Source organism: Rhinolophus ferrumequinum, chromosome 12 (genome assembly GCF_004115265.2).
Source record: "Rhinolophus ferrumequinum isolate MPI-CBG mRhiFer1 chromosome 12, mRhiFer1_v1.p, whole genome shotgun sequence".
Taxonomy (NCBI): Eukaryota; Metazoa; Chordata; class Mammalia; order Chiroptera; family Rhinolophidae; genus Rhinolophus; species Rhinolophus ferrumequinum.
Genome location: NC_046295.1, coordinates 7,597,346 through 7,615,503, shown reverse-complemented (window position 1 = coordinate 7,615,503; position 18,158 = coordinate 7,597,346). Strand labels below are relative to the sequence as shown.

General features: G+C 36.5%; 1 protein-coding gene across 4 annotated transcripts in view; it reads left to right on the top strand.

Annotated features, from left to right (window-relative positions):
- Nucleotides 1-18,158, top strand: part of FANCC (FA complementation group C) — a 321,103-nt gene that overhangs the window by 203,216 nt on the left and 99,729 nt on the right. The gene's annotated exons all lie outside the window — the stretch shown is intronic.

Here is an 18,158-nt window from a genome sequence, read left to right as displayed (position 1 = left end):
CTCCCACTGTGCCCTCCTTATTCAGTTTGCCCAGCCCTTCTCTGCCCCTCCCAGAGGTTCCACTTGAACTAGCAATCCATGTTCTCAAAATGTCCCAGCCCAACTGACATTCCGTGTTTCAAAAACACTCAGTCATTGCCAGCATTACAGTTTCCCAGAGGTTACATCCCTGAAACATCCCAGTTCCCTGAATGTCCCAACCCAGACACATTCCAGGTCTCCCAACTGTTTCAACGTAAACCCAGATCAAATCTAAATGTTTTGTCTGTGGAACACTTAAATACCTCCAGCCCATCCAAATAATATTCTGTGTCCCATGAATGGACTATTCTTGACAATGTCCTGTACTTCTTCAGATATTTATTCATTGTCAATATTCTAGATCCTTCTATGGTTTGTACTCAAGAAGTTTCTGGACTCCTATGATATTTTGTTCTGAAAATATTCTCTTGTGCCCACACTCTCCTGCCCTGACAACATTCTATGCCCATCTGAGTGACTCTTCACAGCTAACATTGGCTTCTCATAATGGTTCATTCTCACACAGTTCTAGGCCTCCCAAATGTCCCAGCTCTACCTACCGTTTCCCCGAAAATAAGACCTAGCCAGACAATCAGCTCTAATGCATCTCTTGGAGCAAAAATTAATATAAGACCTAGTATATATCATATCATATCATATATCATCTATTAAAGACTATATAAGTAAAATAACACCGGGTCATATATTAATTTTTGCTCCAAAAGACACATTAGAGCTAATTGTCCAGCTAGGTCTTATTTTGGGGGAAACACAGTGCGTCCCACATTCTGTCCATATCTGGCCTCTACCAGTATTCCCTGTCTCTGAATCCGTATGCCCACTAAAGATCAACAGCACTCTAGATCTTGAATGATGGGGTACAATATTCCAACGAGGTCTCTGTGCCTGGATCCTGTTGTCCACCAAATATTCTGTCCTGTCTCCTCCACAAACACCCTGTTCAATGCCCTCTGCTGTTCCCATGACCCTAGAACACAATGGTTAAATGCTCAAGCCTTGCTTTGAACAAGTCATAAAATACTGCTTCTCTTCTCTCATCTGTAAAATGGGACTAATAATTTTTTCTGATATTTATTAAGATAATGTTGAGTGCTTACCACTATTATTTGCATCAGTCTCTATAAAATATTACCTAGGATATCAATAATAGCTCCTTTGCAGAGTATCCAAAAGGTGTTGCTTCATTTATTTTTGTATCCCTTTATTTTTCCCGGCAAAAATTTATTCACTGCTGACATGTGCAGGTACTCTCCTGGGTGTTGGTAAATATAATTTTGTTTATTTAGTCAACAAATATTGGTACCTATCATGAGCCCAAGGACTACTGTAGACTTAGACGATAAATAAACAGTGAATTAAACAGACAAAAAAGAGACAGTTGTTTTATGTCTTTGTCTAGTAAGTACAAAGCATGTGATTCCTTAGGGTGGGTCTGGAGATTTTTTTATTGTTCCTTCTTTTGAATGAGCCATGTTTCCCTTTTTCTTTTTATGCCTCGTTAATATTTGTTGAAAATTTGTCACTTGAAAAGCAGCCACTTCTCTCAGTCTTTACAGATTTGTTCTGTGTTGGGTGATACCGTTATTAGTTAGCTTGTCATGAAAGCTTAAGGTCTTCTCATGTCTTTTCTGAGTGCATTTTCATGGGCCTATATGTTTACTTTTTTCAATTTGTAAATATACACAGTTCCTTTAAGATGTCTTGATTTTCCTAGAATTTCCCTCTCACTTTTTCACAGGGCCTTCCATGTTCTACTGTGTTTTTCTGCTGTAATCTTATCCCCAAACATCTAAAGGTCTTCAGTTTCCTGTAGTTTGCACACAGTGCAGCACTCACCACTGTATTCTGTGGTTTCCCACCTGAAATCCAGGCTGTGCCACCATTCACAACAGAGTTCCAAGTGAGGCAATACAGAAATCAGTTCCTGAGGCAACCCATAGACTTGCCAGAATATTGCAAATAAGTTTCACTTCTTTCCCACTGTCATAAGCGAGGATACTGGAAATTGGGCCACTTCCTTCTGAGCTTCACTAGGGAGAGGGTGGGGCAAGTGCAAGCAACAGTGCCATGAAATTTCCTGCTATTTTGAGTGTTGCTTTTCCTTAATTGGCTATTCCCTTACCATGTTCCCCCGAAAATAAGACCTAACCGGAAAATAAGCCCTAGCATGATTTTTCAGGAGGACATCCCCTGAACATAAGCCCTAATGTGCCTTTTCTAACACAACTTAATATAAGACCCGGTCCTATTTTTGGGGAAACAACGGTAGTTGCTGCAGATTTTTGACTGCTTTTCAGAGCTACCACAAAACTGTTTTAGTCAGTCTGTAGTTGTTTACTTGATATTTCCATGGGGGAGGGGATGAAGGCTAAGAATTTATTAGTCTGTCATTTTGATGACATTACTCTGTCAAATGTTGAATATTTTAAAATGCTATTTATGCATCTATTGAGATGATCATATGATTTTTCTCCTTTGTATTACTAATGCTAGTATAGCAAGTTTCATTGATTGAGTTTAGATTGTTAAACCCACCTGTCATTACTAGGATAAACCACAGGTAGTGACGTAGTGCAATTCTTTTTAGGTATTGCTGCTTTCTACTTGCTAAAATTTTGAAGGAATTTTGCATCTACATTCGTGAGGAATATTGATAGAGTTTTTTTATGTCTGTTGGTTTTGATATCTTCTAAATTTATATAAGAATAGTGTTTTTTTCCTTAAATTTTAATTAATATCACTAATGAAACTGTCTGGTCTTGAAATTTTCTTTGTGGGAAATTTTTAAATTATGGGTTCATTTTCATTAATGGGTAAATTTTATTAAGGTTCTTTGTGAGTCAGTTTTTGTAAGTTTTGTCTTTTAAGGAATTTACTCATTCCATCTTTACTGATATAACATTCCTTTATAATGCTTTTAATATCTGTAAGATATGTGGTGAGGTTTTCATTTCTGACATTAGAACTGGTATCTTCTTCCATTTTTTCCCCATGAATGAGCTATAGAGTTTAACAAACTTACTACATTTTTGTTTTCCTTTTTAAAAACTGGCCTCATTGATTTTTATCTTTTGTTTGTACATTTTTCTATTTGTTTTGTTTCTGTTCTTGTATTTATTATTTCTTCTGCTTACTTTAGATTTAGTTGAATCTTTATTTCCTAGCTCTTAAGCTGGAACTTAAATACTTGATCTGAGACCTTTCTTCATTATAACATAAAACTTAAAGCTATAAATTTTTCTCCAATCACTGCTTTAGTTGTTTCTCTTGAATTTTGATACATTATATTTTCATTTCCTCAAAGTATTTCCTAATTTTCCCTTGTAACTTTTTCTATAACTCATTGATTATTTAGAAATGTATTGTTTAGTGTCCAAATATGTGAGGATTTCCTAGATATCTTTCTGTTAATGTCAAGAGTAAATATTTATATTGTTTCAATCCTTTTCAGTTCTCTGAGACTTGTTTTATGGCTCTGAATTTGGTCTGTCTTGGTGACTGTTTCATGTAAAGTTGAAAATAACATTGGATGGGGTATTCTCTAGATAACAATTGGACCATCATAGTGGTTGGTAGTTGTTGAAGTCTGTGAGGGGTCTGAGATTGTTTCTTCCTTACAAACTAACAGGTTAGTCTGTCACTGTTTTATTTCTGCTGGCAGAAGACATGGAACTCCTGAGTCGAAGACAAAGGGCTTTATTACTCACAGCACAACAAACTTTGATATTTGTATCTATTCCCTGTATCCCCCATGTCCCATGGGGGAATTGCAAAGAGTCCTGGGTAAATACTAGTCATACATGGGTTTGCATCATAGTTGAAGAACCTTCCTCAAGTACTTCCTCAAGTATTACAGAAGTACTCAGACATTCTGTAATGAGCTGCAGACAAATTTCATTTTACTCTGAGGGACACATATGAGGTGTGGTGAAAAACTACGATGAATGTTTAAGTAAAAAAAGTTTATTACAGGAAAAAGACACATTGTCATTAATGCCTCTCAAAATACTCCCCCTCCCTTCAAACACACTTATCCCGTTGTTCTTGCCACTTTGTTAAGCAGTTCTGGAACTCCTCTTTCATGGGTATCTTTAGTTGTGGTTTCCTGGCTGCCTCGATGTCCTGAATTAATTCAAAACATTGACCTTTCATGGTCATTTTGACTTTGGGGAAGAGCCAGAAGTTACACGGTGCCAGATCCAGTGAATAAGGTGGATGAGGACACACTGTAAAGTTTTTATTTGACAGAAACTGCCATACCAGAAGTGATGTGTGACACGGAGCCTTTCCATTGTGATCACAAAATACGGTGAATGCTGCTACCGAGTGCCATCTCACAGAAAGGCAGGGATTTTCAATACCGGAGGCAGCATGTCGAACCTCAGTAACAGTATGTGACAGGTTTCAACTTGTTCTGTGCAGTCAGTCATGTGTGAGCTACGGTTGAGAGAAGGTGTGTTTCAAAGTGCGCCATAAATCATCCTCCATCATGACAATGCTCCGTGTCACACATAGCTTCTGGTGTACGGCAATTTCTGTCAAATACAAACGTTATGGTGTGTCCTCATCCACCTTATTCACTGGAGCTGGCCCAAAGTGTAACTTCTGGCTCTTCCCCAAAGTCAAAACGATTCAGGACCTCGAGGCAGCCTAACAGCACAACTAAAGATACTCACGGAAGAGGACTTCCAGAACTGCTTCAGGAAGTGGCAAGAAGGATGGGATAAGTGTGTTCGAAGTGAGGGGGAGTAGTTTGAGGGGGATTGATGACAGTGTGTCTTTTAATGTAATACATTGTTTTTATTTAAACATTCACTGGATTGTTCGATCACACTTCGTGTTATATTGGACAGTAAACAAACCTACCTGCCCTTTGTTTTTGATTGAGACCCTTACCTCACTCTTCCACAGCGGTTTGCTATAGAAACATCCTTGAAAAAATATTCTAGCACAAAGGCAGTCACTGTCTCTGCTCACAAAACCTACAGAAATGTGAGATTCCTGGAGATTGACTCCCAATAATAGTATTGTGCACGTCTTCTACAGCCTTACTGAGAATCGTTTTCTATGTTACTAAGAGATTATGTTAAAGTCTCCAATTATAATTGTGAGTTACCTATTTCTGTTTTCAATTCTATCATTTTTTGTTTCATTTATTTTGAAGCTTTGTTAGGAACATGCATCTTTAGAATTGTTACATCTTTTTGATGAATCAATCCTTTTATTAATGAAATGTCTGTTTCTTTCCTGGTAATACTTTTTGTTCTAAAATTTACTTTGTCTCATAATTAAAAAGAAAAACAAAAGCCACCTTAGCTTTTTTCTGATTAATGTGTGCATGGTATATCCTTTTCCATCCTTTTACTTTTAACCTATTTCTGTCTTTATATTTAAAGTGGGCTTCTTGTAGGTAGCATATAAGTAGTTGTTTTTTGGTTTTTATCCTTTCTGACAACTGCTGCCTTTTCATGGAGTATTTAAACATTTTACTTAATGTAATTATTGTTGTGCTGAATTTAAATCTTTTGTACCAGTTGCTATTGCTAAGTAACAAGGCATCCCAAAATTAGTGGCATAAAATAATAGTCATTTTAATCCTATTTTGGATTGTGTCAGCCAGAAACTCAGAAAGGACATGTCGAGGATGGCTTGCTCTGCTCCATGTTGTCAGGCCTCAGCTGGGAAAACTTGAATGCTGGACTGAATGTCTTGGGGCTGGAATCGTCTGAAGGCTTACGCCATTAGTGGTGGTAGTTGTTGCTGTCGGCTGGAACCCATCTACACATGTCCTTTGCACCGGGCTTCTCAGCTTCTCACAGCATGGTGGCTGGGTTTCAAGAGAATGTCTTCAAGAGAACCTGGCAGAAGCTACCTACTTTTTGTAACTGACCCTTGGAAATCAGTGTCATTTTCAATGTACTCTTTCAGTAGGAGCAGTCACAAGCCCCCACCCAGATTTAAGAAGACAGAAATTCCACCTGTGAATGTGAAGAATATCAAAGGTTTTTAGGAGCATATTTTAAGACTGCCGTATCTAGCTAGCATTTTGTTTCTTGTTGTTAGTTTTTCATTTGTTCTTTGTTTTTTCCTCTATATTCCTAACTTCTTAAAAAATTATTTACTATTTCACTTCATCTCCATTATTAGCTTAATAGCTATACCTTTTTATTTTATCTTGTAATGGTTGTTCTAGCACAGCACTATCCAAGAGAAATTGGTGAGTTATAATTGTGTGCCCCATATGTAAATTTAGTTTTCCAGTAGCCACATTAAAAAATTAAAAAGAAAGAAGTGAAAGTAAATATAAAAATATTTTTATTTAGCACAACAAAAATAAACCAAAATATTTATTTCAATCTGTAGTCAATGTAAAAAAAAATTAGATATTTTATTATTTTTCTCTGTACTAAATATTTGAAATTCAGTGTTTAACTTGTATTTACAGCACATCTTAACTCAGACATGTCTTGTTTCAAGTTCTCATTTGCCACATATGGATATTGTATTGAGCAGCACAGCTCAATTTATATTTATAATATTCACATTGTGTATCATATGGGACTATATATATTACTTGAAGGTATAGTATAGAATATATGAGGTCTGACAGTTAAGGTTGTGAACTCATCCTAGAAAAAGTCCTACACACCTCATTGCTGAATATCACTATGGTCACCTTTGAAGTACTCCCCTTGGGAAGCTATGTACTTATGCCAGTGTCTAGTCCACCCTTTAAAGTAGTTTTGGAACTCTTTTTCTGGAATGGCCATCAGAGCTGTCGTCATGTTACCCTTGATGTCCTGAATGTCATCAAAATGTCTTCCTTTCAATATTCCCTTTATCTTCGGGTAAAGAAAGAAGTCATTTGGGGCCAGATCAGGTGAGTAGGGAGGGTGTTCCAATACAGTTACTTGTTTACTGGCTAAAAACTCCCTCACACACAGTGCTGTGTGAGCTGGTGCATTGTCAGGATGCAAGAGCCATGAATTGTTGGCGAAAAGTTCAGGTCGTCTAACTTTTTCATGCAGCCTTTTCAGCACTTCCAAATAGTAAACTTGGTTATCTGTGTGTCCAGTTGGTACAAATTCATCATGAGTAATCCCTCTGATGTCAAAAAAGGTTAGCAACATCATTGCAACAAGTTTGCCCGTAAACTTAAGTCAGACCTTGTATATGTGTCATCTTAGAACCTTACAGCAGTTTACATGCATTTTCTTCTCCCAGCTTTTTTATATTGTTGTGGTGCATTTTCCAAAAATTTTATAACCCCACAATTATATTATTAATTTTACTTAGTCATTTTTTTAAACAAAATTGAAGAGGAAAAAATCTTTTATATTTATCATATATTTGCCATTGTCAACACTCTTCATTTCTTTGTATAGATGCACATTCCCACTTGATGTCGTTTTCCTTCCTCTTGAACTATTTTAATGTTGCTTGGCATACACGTCTGCTGTTGAGTATTCTCTCAGCTTTTGATTTTCTGAAAGGCATCATTTCCTCTTCATTGTTGAATGACATTTTCAGTGGATGTAGAACTCTATTTTGACAGGTTGTTTGTTCCTTAGTATTTTAAAGATACAATTCCATTGGTTTCTGTCTTGCGTGGTTTCTGAGAAGGCTGCTGACATCCTTTTCTTTGTTTATCTGTGTCTTTTCCACCCTACTTGCTTTTAAGATTTTTTTTCTTTATCACAGATTGCCAGAAAATTGATTATGATGTGTCATAGTGTGGTTTTCTTTGTGTTCATCCTAGTTGGGATTTTTTGAATTTCCTGTATTTGCATTTATAGTTTTCATCAAATTTGGAAAAAATTCAGCCATCGTTTCTATAAATACTTTTTCTGTTCTTCTTTCCTAGGACTCCAGTTACATTTATATTAACCTACTTGATACTTTCTCAAAGGTCACTAAGGTCTTTGTCCTAGTTTCCCGTTTTCTCTCTCTACCTGCTTCATTTTAGACAGTTTCAGTTTCCGTGTCTCTTAGTTCAGTGGTCTTTCTTTTGTAATATTTAATCTGCTTTAATTATATTCAGTGTATTTTTCAGTTCAGATATTGTATTCCTTATCTCTAGAAATTCAATCTGGTTCTTTTTTTTTTTTTTTTTTTTTTTTTACTGTCTAGTTCTCTCCTTATTATAATCATGGTTTTCTTTAAATACTTGAAATATATATATATAAATAGCTGCTTAAGGTCTTTATTTGCTAATTTCATTATTTCTGTCATTTTCAGCCCCTTTCTGATTTTTCTTGTTGGTAATGGGTCATACTTCGCTATTTCTAGATATAGTTCGTAACTTTTTATTTGATGCCAGATAGCGTGAATTTGACATTGTTGAGTATTTTCATTATGTTGTCTTTTGTTTGAGTTTAGTTTTATCTCGGCAAACACTATGTTCCTTGAAGATTAAGTCCACCTTTTCCACCTTTCCAGGCTTGTTTTTAAAGTTTCTTGGGGTAGGTCTTTCTCCAGGAATTCCTTTGCCCTACCACTAAGATTTGAGTCTCTACTGATTGCTGGAACACAAAATACCAAAGTCTGCCAGTCTTGTGTAATCTTTGGGAATTGTTTACCTTATTGCTCCCTAGGTGGTTATTTGTCTGCCCTGTGGAGTTTTACCCTACACAGACACAGGTTATCATTCAACCAAAGACTCACAACCCCCCTGCTGATTTCTGGAGCTTTTTCTCTGTCTAGCTCCCTTCTTTGTCCTCAAATTCTAGCTGCCTTTGTCTTTCCAAATGCTAGTCTCCACTCTGCTTAACTGAGTGAGATTTCTGTGCTCTGCTTGCAGTGGCTCTCCCTGCTCTGTGGTTCAGAAAGTGCATCCAGGCAGAAAGCCAGGCGGATAATAGGACTCACCTCTTTGGTTTTTCTACTTTCAGGGATCACAGTCTTGTGCTGCCTGTTATTAGGTGTCTGAAAACATTTTGTCTAGTTTTCTAGTTTTTTTGTAGCAAGAGGGTAAATGCAATAGTTTGCTAGGATTAGAAGTCCTGAAGACAACTGGTGCTTTAAAAACATTTGAATTAATAAGACTTCAAAAAACTTCCAACTCAGTTTTTATAGATGAGCATATATGTTAATATGCTACTTGAGTCTGTATAACATTTTCAGGTTTCAAAGTTCTATTATACCCTATCCTATTAGCATGTAAATTGTAAGAGTTCACAGAATGTGCATGAAATGTTTTTTAAGAGTCTGTGTTCTGTAATAATTACTATTTGTTAAGATTGTCAAGTTTAAAATATTACTGTATCTAGATCAGATCTAACAAGAATTATATCAGTTTGAGACTGAGTATTGCAATGGTTACACATAGCTACTCCCCAGCACAACTGTCTGAATTCAGGTTCTGGGTCTACCACTAACAGGTGGGGATTACCTTGGGCAAGTCACATAACTTCTCAGAATTCCAATTTCCCATCTGCAAAGGGAAAAGAATTTTACCATCTCCTGGGATTGTTGGGAGGATTAAATGATTGTATGTGAGATGTGTGTGTGTGTGTGTGTGTGTGTGTGTGTGTGGTTTTTAGAGAAGTGATTGGTATTAAGTGTCCAATGTTATTGTTGTGGTTGTCATATCAGGGAACTAAGTTTCTGATTAGATTTAGGTTTATTCCTCTAAATCTCAATTTTTTTAAACCATTTTAATTGAAACATCCCTTGTTTTTTAACTGTGTACATCATTATGTGATTTAAAGGATCATAACAAACACTCACATGTACTATCCCAGCATTAGCAATATTCTCTCTTATCTTGAATTTTCTATTTATTGTTGTCTTTCTTTTTTTTTGAAAAAGACTACATATTGATTTAGTCATAAGCAATATATGTAATTTTTCATGTTTTTTGAATTTCATATAAATATAATGACATGTATTCTGCTACTTGTTTGTTTTTGACATTTATCTATGTTGGTACATGTAGCTATAGTGCATTCATTTTTGCTACTGTGAAATATTTTTCTTATTTCTAGGTTTTTGCTGTTACACACAGTGTGATGGCTCTGAATGTTTCCTTCTATGTCTCCTGGTTACATGTGCTAGAGGTTCTAGGTAGATGTCTAGAAACAGAAATTTCAGTATGTAACCCAGCAGGTCTCCCGCAGGAACAAACCAGAGTGGAATTGAGCTGTTGCCGCAGGCCAGGCAGGGACTAAGGGGGCTTGAACTAGAATGGTTACCAAGCAGATGTACTTCAGATGTTTATAAATGTAATCAACAGGTGTTGGTGTTATATCTCATACAAAGGGGGTGGCAGAGTAAGTAAGAGGGACCATCAAGGATGACCCGCCACCAGGAGTTTAAATGGAAGTACTGTTTACTGAAATGGGGACTGCTCCCAAAAGCTACGACATTTTATTTTGTTTGGCATATAAATTGTGATCTTTTTCCCTCCAAAGGTCACTGCATGTAAATTAATATGGAGAGAAGACCTTAATGATATTATGCCTTACCTATCTGAAACTTAGCTAACTAACAACCTCTATCAAGATAGCTCAGAACTGGACATAATTAAAAAAAACAAAAAAAGTCCAAATCTCAGTACATTCCTAAGGGAGCCTCCTGAATTCTTATTCAGTGTCACTACATATAATTGTAAACCATTTAGTTATTTATGTTTACAGCCTTTCTAAAGCAGCATCCTGGAAAGAGAATAGGGCATTTTACAGAGCTAGTAAGATAGTAGAACTGTTTTTTAAAAAAGAAATACCCGTATGTCAAGGGACATGGCAAATGGTATGAAGTCTGAAACTTCGGAGTTGAATATTGGCCCAGCTACTGATAAGCTGTGTACGAGTTTCCTATCGCTCCTTTTGAACAAATTATCACAAATGTAGTGGCTTAAACAATACAACACTTTTATCCTGCCGTTCTGGAATTCAGAAGTCCAAATGGATCTCACTGGGCCAAAAATCAGGTGTTGGCATAGCTGCGTTCCATTTAGAGGCTCCAAGGGAGAATCTGGCTTCTAGAGGCCACCCTCGTTCTTTAGCCCCTTCCTCCATCGTCAGAGTCAACAAGTCCTTCTTAGACTGGCATCTCTCTGCTCTCCCTCTTTTGCCTCCCATTTCTATTTTTTAGGACCCTTATGATTACACTGAGCCCATGTGGATAATCTAGGATGATATCCTGACCTTAAAATCAGCTGATTAGCACTTTAATTCCATCTGCAACCTTAATTCCCTTTTACCGTGTAAAATAACGTATTTACAGGCTCCAGGGACTAGGACATGTGCACACACATGCACAACTAACACTTGATGCTCACATTTCAGTCACATGGGCAACTTTCTTGTTTACAAAACAGTAGTCATAATAATGATATCATCCACCTCCATGTTTAGGAGGACTTTAAAAAATACAAACAATTTGCAAATGTTGCAGGTATTATTTTTGTTACAATTTATAGTGAAGCCAGAATATGATATAAGAGGACATTTAAAGTCTCATAATCCACTGTAATCTTTTATCTGTGTATCCATAAATCAGGTACTTTAAAATCCAGGAGGTGTGTGTGTGTGTGAATTTTAGCACATTTTGTGTAATGTGTATAAGTGAGATACTTAAAGTATGTATTTCACAGGTTCTAATCCCCATTTCATTTCTTAAGCTAACTACTGGAGATAGTAACTTTATGGGCCGAGCACCTGTGACTTTATTGAAAACTCCTTAACCTTGAAATTGTATTAGATTTTATTTAAAAAAAAGAAAGAAAAGAAAATGGCCTTCATGTAAGATGGCAGTGATATAATAAAGCATATATGTGGGTGACTCATCTCTTTAAGGGCTTATGGATTAGCAGAAGTAGTATATATACACAATGGAATACTATTCTGCCATAAGAAAAGATGAAATAGTGCCATTTGCGACAACATGAATGGATCTTGAGATTATAATGCTAAGCGAAATTAGTCAGACAAAAAAAGTAGAGCCATATGACTTCACTGATATGTGGTATATAAAACTGAAAACAGCAAAAGAACAAGACAAACAAATCGAAGAAACAAAAACTCATAGACACAGACAATAGTTTAGTGGTTACCAGAGGGTAAGGTACGTGTGGGGTGGGAGATGAGGGCAAGGGGGTCAAATATATGGTGATGGAAGGAGAACTGACTCTAGGTGGTGAACACACAATGGGATTTATAGATGATGTAATACAGAATTGTACACCTGAACCCTATGTAACTTTACTAACAATTGTCACCCCAATAAACTTTAAAAAAAGAATTTAATATTTTCCTGTCCCTTACCCTCTCCCTGAAAAGTTTATTAGAAGATGGAGATTAAGACCCACACCAAAATATTGTAGTCAGAGCCACTTTTGTCATACTCATAAACGTAGTCTAACCTATATGAGTAAAATTGAAAAATAGAAAAAAAGGAACTCTCAAACAACTGGAGGCCTTTAACTCAAATATATAACTTTATCACCTAAAATACAGAAGGTGCCCAAAAAATGTATAGACATTTTAAGAAAGGAAAAAACTGTATTGAAATTGTAATAATCCATACCAGTAACAAAAGATGTACAAGTTATGTGTATACGTTTTTTTGGCATCCCCGGTATATATATTTATTCTTTCAATTTCTCTTTCCTTGGAAAAAAGTAAAATTTGTGAAATTAAGCCTCTGAACAGAAACTGCTTTATGGCTGTTAGATAAATTCATGGCTCACACAGCTTTGTGTCATCTTATCACAGGGACATTTTGTCATAGGGAAAGTATATAATGAGATAGGTAGGGGTGGGTTGTGGGAAGGTTGTAACACTGTGATGAGGAGGGAAGGAAGGGACACACACACACACACACACACACACACACACACACACACACACACACACACGGGATTGTCCCTTCTCTCTGCCCCATCACTGATTAGTGGAGCTGCCTGAAGTTCGTCGGAGCACATGCCCAAGGGAAATGGGAAACGTTAAGTCTCCTGGAGGCCAGCACAGTTCAAAGTTGGTTTTTTCAGTCTCGGTCTTGTGGTTTTGGGGATTTTATGGCTTTTTGAGGTATGTTTGGGAAAGAAGGATCCTCATTCCTTGCTTAACCTGTGCAAATAATCTTCAAGGACTTTGATCACTGGAAAGAGGGAAATGAGACTGTCATCTGCCCTCCAGATGAAAGACTCTTCTTGGCAGGAGCCTTACAGAGATGGGTCACGATTTTTGGGTTGTTTTGATTTTATGCTTCTAGAAAGAATCTTTTTAAAAATTCTTATGGTTGTTTGTTTTCTTTTATTCTTTTTGGTTTCTTCCCTTTTTGGTGATCGAAGCCACAGCCAGCTGTCTGTGAACTCACTCATGTACCCCTCCCAAGGCAGGGCCTCTGATGTAGATAGACGGCTGTAGGTGGTGGTTTGCAGGTCTTCCTTACTTGTCTTTGGGCCCAGCCTGCCTGCCAATTTCTGGTTGAGCTGACTTGTCCTTTTAAAAAAAGACTTCAAAAAGAAAAAGTCCTTTATATTATCTTGGCTCCTACAGAGAAGATCTGCTATGCCGTGGTAGCAGCTTCCCCGGTCGGGGTGGGTCGGGGGTGGTGGTGGGGCGGCCGGGAAGTTGCTGAGCTGGGATTTGGCTGCACCCCCGTTCATCCTCTCTGAGTGCCTGCTCGGGTGTCCTGAAGACACTCACACACCACCTGGGACAGGGCTTCCTGAAAAGTATGTCTCTAAAGCTACATTCTGTTGTGAACAATATTAGGATGGAAAGCAAATTGGATTAAAAAAATAAAGTTTAGGGGTAAAGAGACCTGCAGAATTTTACAACTGCTGTATTCCTTGGTGTCCTCCTGTGTATTTAATCACTGGACAGATGTAAGGGTGAATTTTCCTTGGAATATGTTTAACCTACATCTCAGCTACTTTATTAAGGGGTTTAACTTGGTCTATATATCTCCTTTAAGAGAACTAAAAGGGAATTTGGAGTGCCGTATCTGTTTTCATTGTAGCATTAGATGTATGGTAAGTTAAACCATTTTTGTGAAAGTTGAAAGTGTAATATTAAAAGTATCCAGTTTTCTAGCCATTTGTGCACATTAAAAATAACTCGCTATTCATGTTCAGTGGTTTTCTTGTTAGACAATGTAGGGGACTTGCCACAACACATGCAACAGATTATAAAAAGACTGCAAATGTAATAATTACAACATGGCGCAGACCGCGCTGGCAGATACTGGAGTACAGCACTCTCTTTTATCACGGTGCTTCCCATAGTGTGGGTGGTCACGGTCCGCAGACATTTCAGGCAGTTCAGTCCTTGCGAGAGGGACTGTGAATCAGAGCACAAGTAAACAGCATTCCACAGGCTTTTCAGGATTTTCATTTTAAGAAAGTGTAGCATTTCTTTTAGGTTGCTTTCCCCCCTTCTCTCCTCCTTTTCCAGCCTCCTCCTCTACATTTTAGTTGTTTAGACTCTTTGCTTTTATCAAATGAAATCTTACTGCACATGCTTTTGCTTTCTTTTTCCAGCTTTTTTTTTTGTAATAAAATGTAATATGTTTAACATTTCAAAAGTCCATTTCACCACAAAAGGCAAAAATGACTAGTAGGATATTGTGATCATTAGAAGTTAGCAACTTCTCTTAAAAAGCCTTGATAAAATAAATTTAATCAATATATTTCCACATTTCGTTTTGTAAAACATTTAACTTCTGCCCCTAATTGGTTCCTTTGATGTTTATTTGATTGAATGAAAATTTGAATCATTTGTGAAGTTTTCTCTCATTCGAAAATATTGTCCTTGCTAGCCTATTTTGTTCTTTAGTATTCTGTTTTTCCTTTTTATAAGTTTTTATTGTCCTAGTCTTTAATGTTTATGAGTTTGGATGAAAGAAGCAAGTGATGGAAATGTGAAGTTACTGGTTTTTGTCCTTTCATGAGAATTATGGAGTTTATTAAAGCTCTTGGTCAATTTCTCTAGGGGGGAGTTATTTTAAATGATAAATGTAGACAAATGGTGGTATTATCTCAAGCTTTAACATTTTCTCCCTGAAAGAGTGATTTTTAAAAGAAAGACTTAGAAAAATACAGATTTGTTAGTAAAAGAACAGTTAATATTACAAATGTGTAATATTACCCCTTTCTCACCCCTTTTGATTTCCTTGGAGGAATACTGTCTTATTACTTAAAATCACAGACAGGCTGTTCCCAGTCTTCATATGTAAAATTTTAGTCAGTGTTCCTAGTCATCATTTTTAAAAATAAAACATGACATTTTAGTTGATATTTTATATTATATATAATTAATATAAATATATGTAAAAGAAGAAAATAGTTTGTAAACTTGTATATCATAATCAAGTCATAGTATCCTTGTACTTTTTTCCCATAAGCTGATAAAAAATGAATTGCCTACAATTATAATTTATGACATTGTCAAAACCAGCTTAAAGAGAACGTAGAGTGATTATACATTTTAGAAGGAATGACTTCCTTTTAAAATCATACCTGTAAAAAATCCAGTGCTATATATAGATTTTTGAAGAATTTTACTGTTGCTCATGAAAGCGTTTAAAAAATACTTTAGTCATTTTCATTTATGATAAAGCTAATCTAATTCTCTGTTCTGATGCTGCTTGCCAAGCTTTAGATCACAACGGCTTAATTTAAGAAAAAAATTGCTGGCTAATCCCCTTTGGTATTTTGAAGCTATTTTGGGCACCCTTTGTTCTATGGTACGTTACAGTCTGTTTATGGGGAGCCCTCGGGTGTTTGATGTGGGACCCTCTGGCAAAGGGGATTGGAACTTAAGAGTCTGGGTGCAACTGGGACAAGTTAAGGATGCTGAATTTAACTTTCTTTTGGGATTGTCTTTCATCTATAAATTGAAGGATTACATTTAATTTTAAATGGACTAGGGGTGAGGCAGGTTGGTTTTGGCTTTAGAAATTACCATTTGGAGTTTAGTAACCATATCAAAAGCAGGGATGTTGACATTTTAAGTTTTAATATTACTGGTTAACATATACTTATGACTGAGTGTTTAGGCCCCCTTTCCTGAGCTTCCTGATGGGTCTCAGAATTTGCCTTAAGACGCTAGGGTAAACCCTCATGCACAGAAAACACTCCTTAGAGTCCTGAATGCCTCATTTCAGGCTCATTTTGTGGTTCCCACTGAGTGGACTGCATGAGGTTCAGCAGGTTTTATTCACAGACATGCTTTCAGAACATTCCCCCAGTTACTAATATCTAATTAAGCTGATAACGTCGTCATGACAGGGAGTCATGGGTCTTTATAGACGTAGCCCCTTGAACTCCTTTCATAAAAAGATACCTAGCAGTATGAGAGACATAAGTAATGTGAAGACTGGAAGACTGTATGTTCTGTAGATAATTTTTTGTGGTTTCTTGAATTAAATTAAAGCATGAATATATTACATGGATTTAGACTACTATTCTTTTTTTTTTTTTTTAATCTCTATTATCCTTAGATGTTCCTTTCTTTCTTTCTTTCTTTTTATTGGGGAATAGTGTGTTTCTCCAGGGCCCATCAGCTCCAAGTTGTTGTCCTTCCACCTAGTTGTGGAGGGTGCAGCTCAGCTCCAAGTCCAGTCGCCGTTTTCAATCTAGTTGCTGGGGTTGCAGCCCACCATCCCATGCAGGAATCGAACCCGCAACCCTGTTGTTCAGAGTTCGCACTCTTAACCAACTGAGCCATCCAGCCACCCCTAGACTACAATTCTTGAAATTAATTTTCTTTCCTGGCCTTTGGTCTGTGAAGAGTACATTAGCACATATCAACACGGCCTTTCTATGCTCCTGGTGATCTTTCCAGTCCTGTATTCCCCTCACTGCACCCTAAGCATACATACTCATCATTGTGTTTTGTGTTGTGAGTAGCAGTTCTCAAAGTTTGGTCCACGGACCCACGAGATCTGCTGTGTCCTTCCTTTTCCAACTTTGTATCTTTGTGATGCTGGGTTTTCTTCCTAAATTGAACCAAAGCAACATATCACAACAGAGTGAATGCAGCAGCAGGTATGAGAACACAGCTGTCTTCTGTTAAACCAGCTATTAAAAAGATTTGCAAAAAAAAAAAAAAAAAAATAAAACCATGCCACTCTATTCAAAACTTTTATGTTTTGGAAAATACAATTTTTTAAATAAATATTTTTCTTAACATGTAAAGGGCTTATTATCTCTAATGAATTAATAGATAATATTGTAAAAATTTCTGAGGTTTAGTTACTAATATAGTAATATTGATAGATAAAACCCATATACACAAAATCTCTTTGTGGTTCTAAGACTAGAAAATTCAAGAACTGTTATTATAGATATTGGGACTATTGCTGTAGTTCTCAAATCAGTCTTCTATTGGCTTCTCTGAGAGTCTCATCCAACGAAGCCTATAAAATATATGAAATTAGCCTACAGTCATGAGATTTTACTATGTCCTGTATATTTTCAGGGCATCTATATGTATCTTTTTATAAATGAGTTGTCTGTCAAGCAAAGCTGCCAGTGTCCTCTTGTAAATTTAAGAAGGAGCCATAGGTTACGTAGTTATGATCCCTTTTACTTATTTAACTGACATTTCTGTGTAGTTTGACATAATCTGCACCCATCTGCATTTTAACATTTGGCTTTTGACAAACAGTATAGATTGCCATCTTTCATATATGATTCCATGGCAATTATAGAATCCATGGCAGTTGTAATAAGCATAGAATATATTGTTCTTATATGTGTATTTTGGATGTTTCTAACCACATTTGCCTTAGTTACCTAATATTTTTTAATTGAATTTTTAGTTTAGGGATAAAATAGAAAAAGAAATTAATCTGGCAGGCAAAATAACCATTCTTTTTGCCTTTGTTCTTACTATAAATCTTCTATTTTTAATTTATCTTGCTTTGTGACTTTAGAATATGGTACCTTTAGAATGTGGTTACTTCTGATTTGGAAGGGGTTAACTGCACTATCTATGGAGTGAGTAAACTTCTGTATTGGAAATGGAGTCAGGTAAAATCTGATGTGGTTCCTTTGCCTCTATTTGTAATTGCTATCTTAAATCTTTAGAACAAGTAACTGATTGCTTATCTTTTTTTTAAATAAATTTGTTGGGGTGACAATTAGTAAAATTACATAGGTTTCA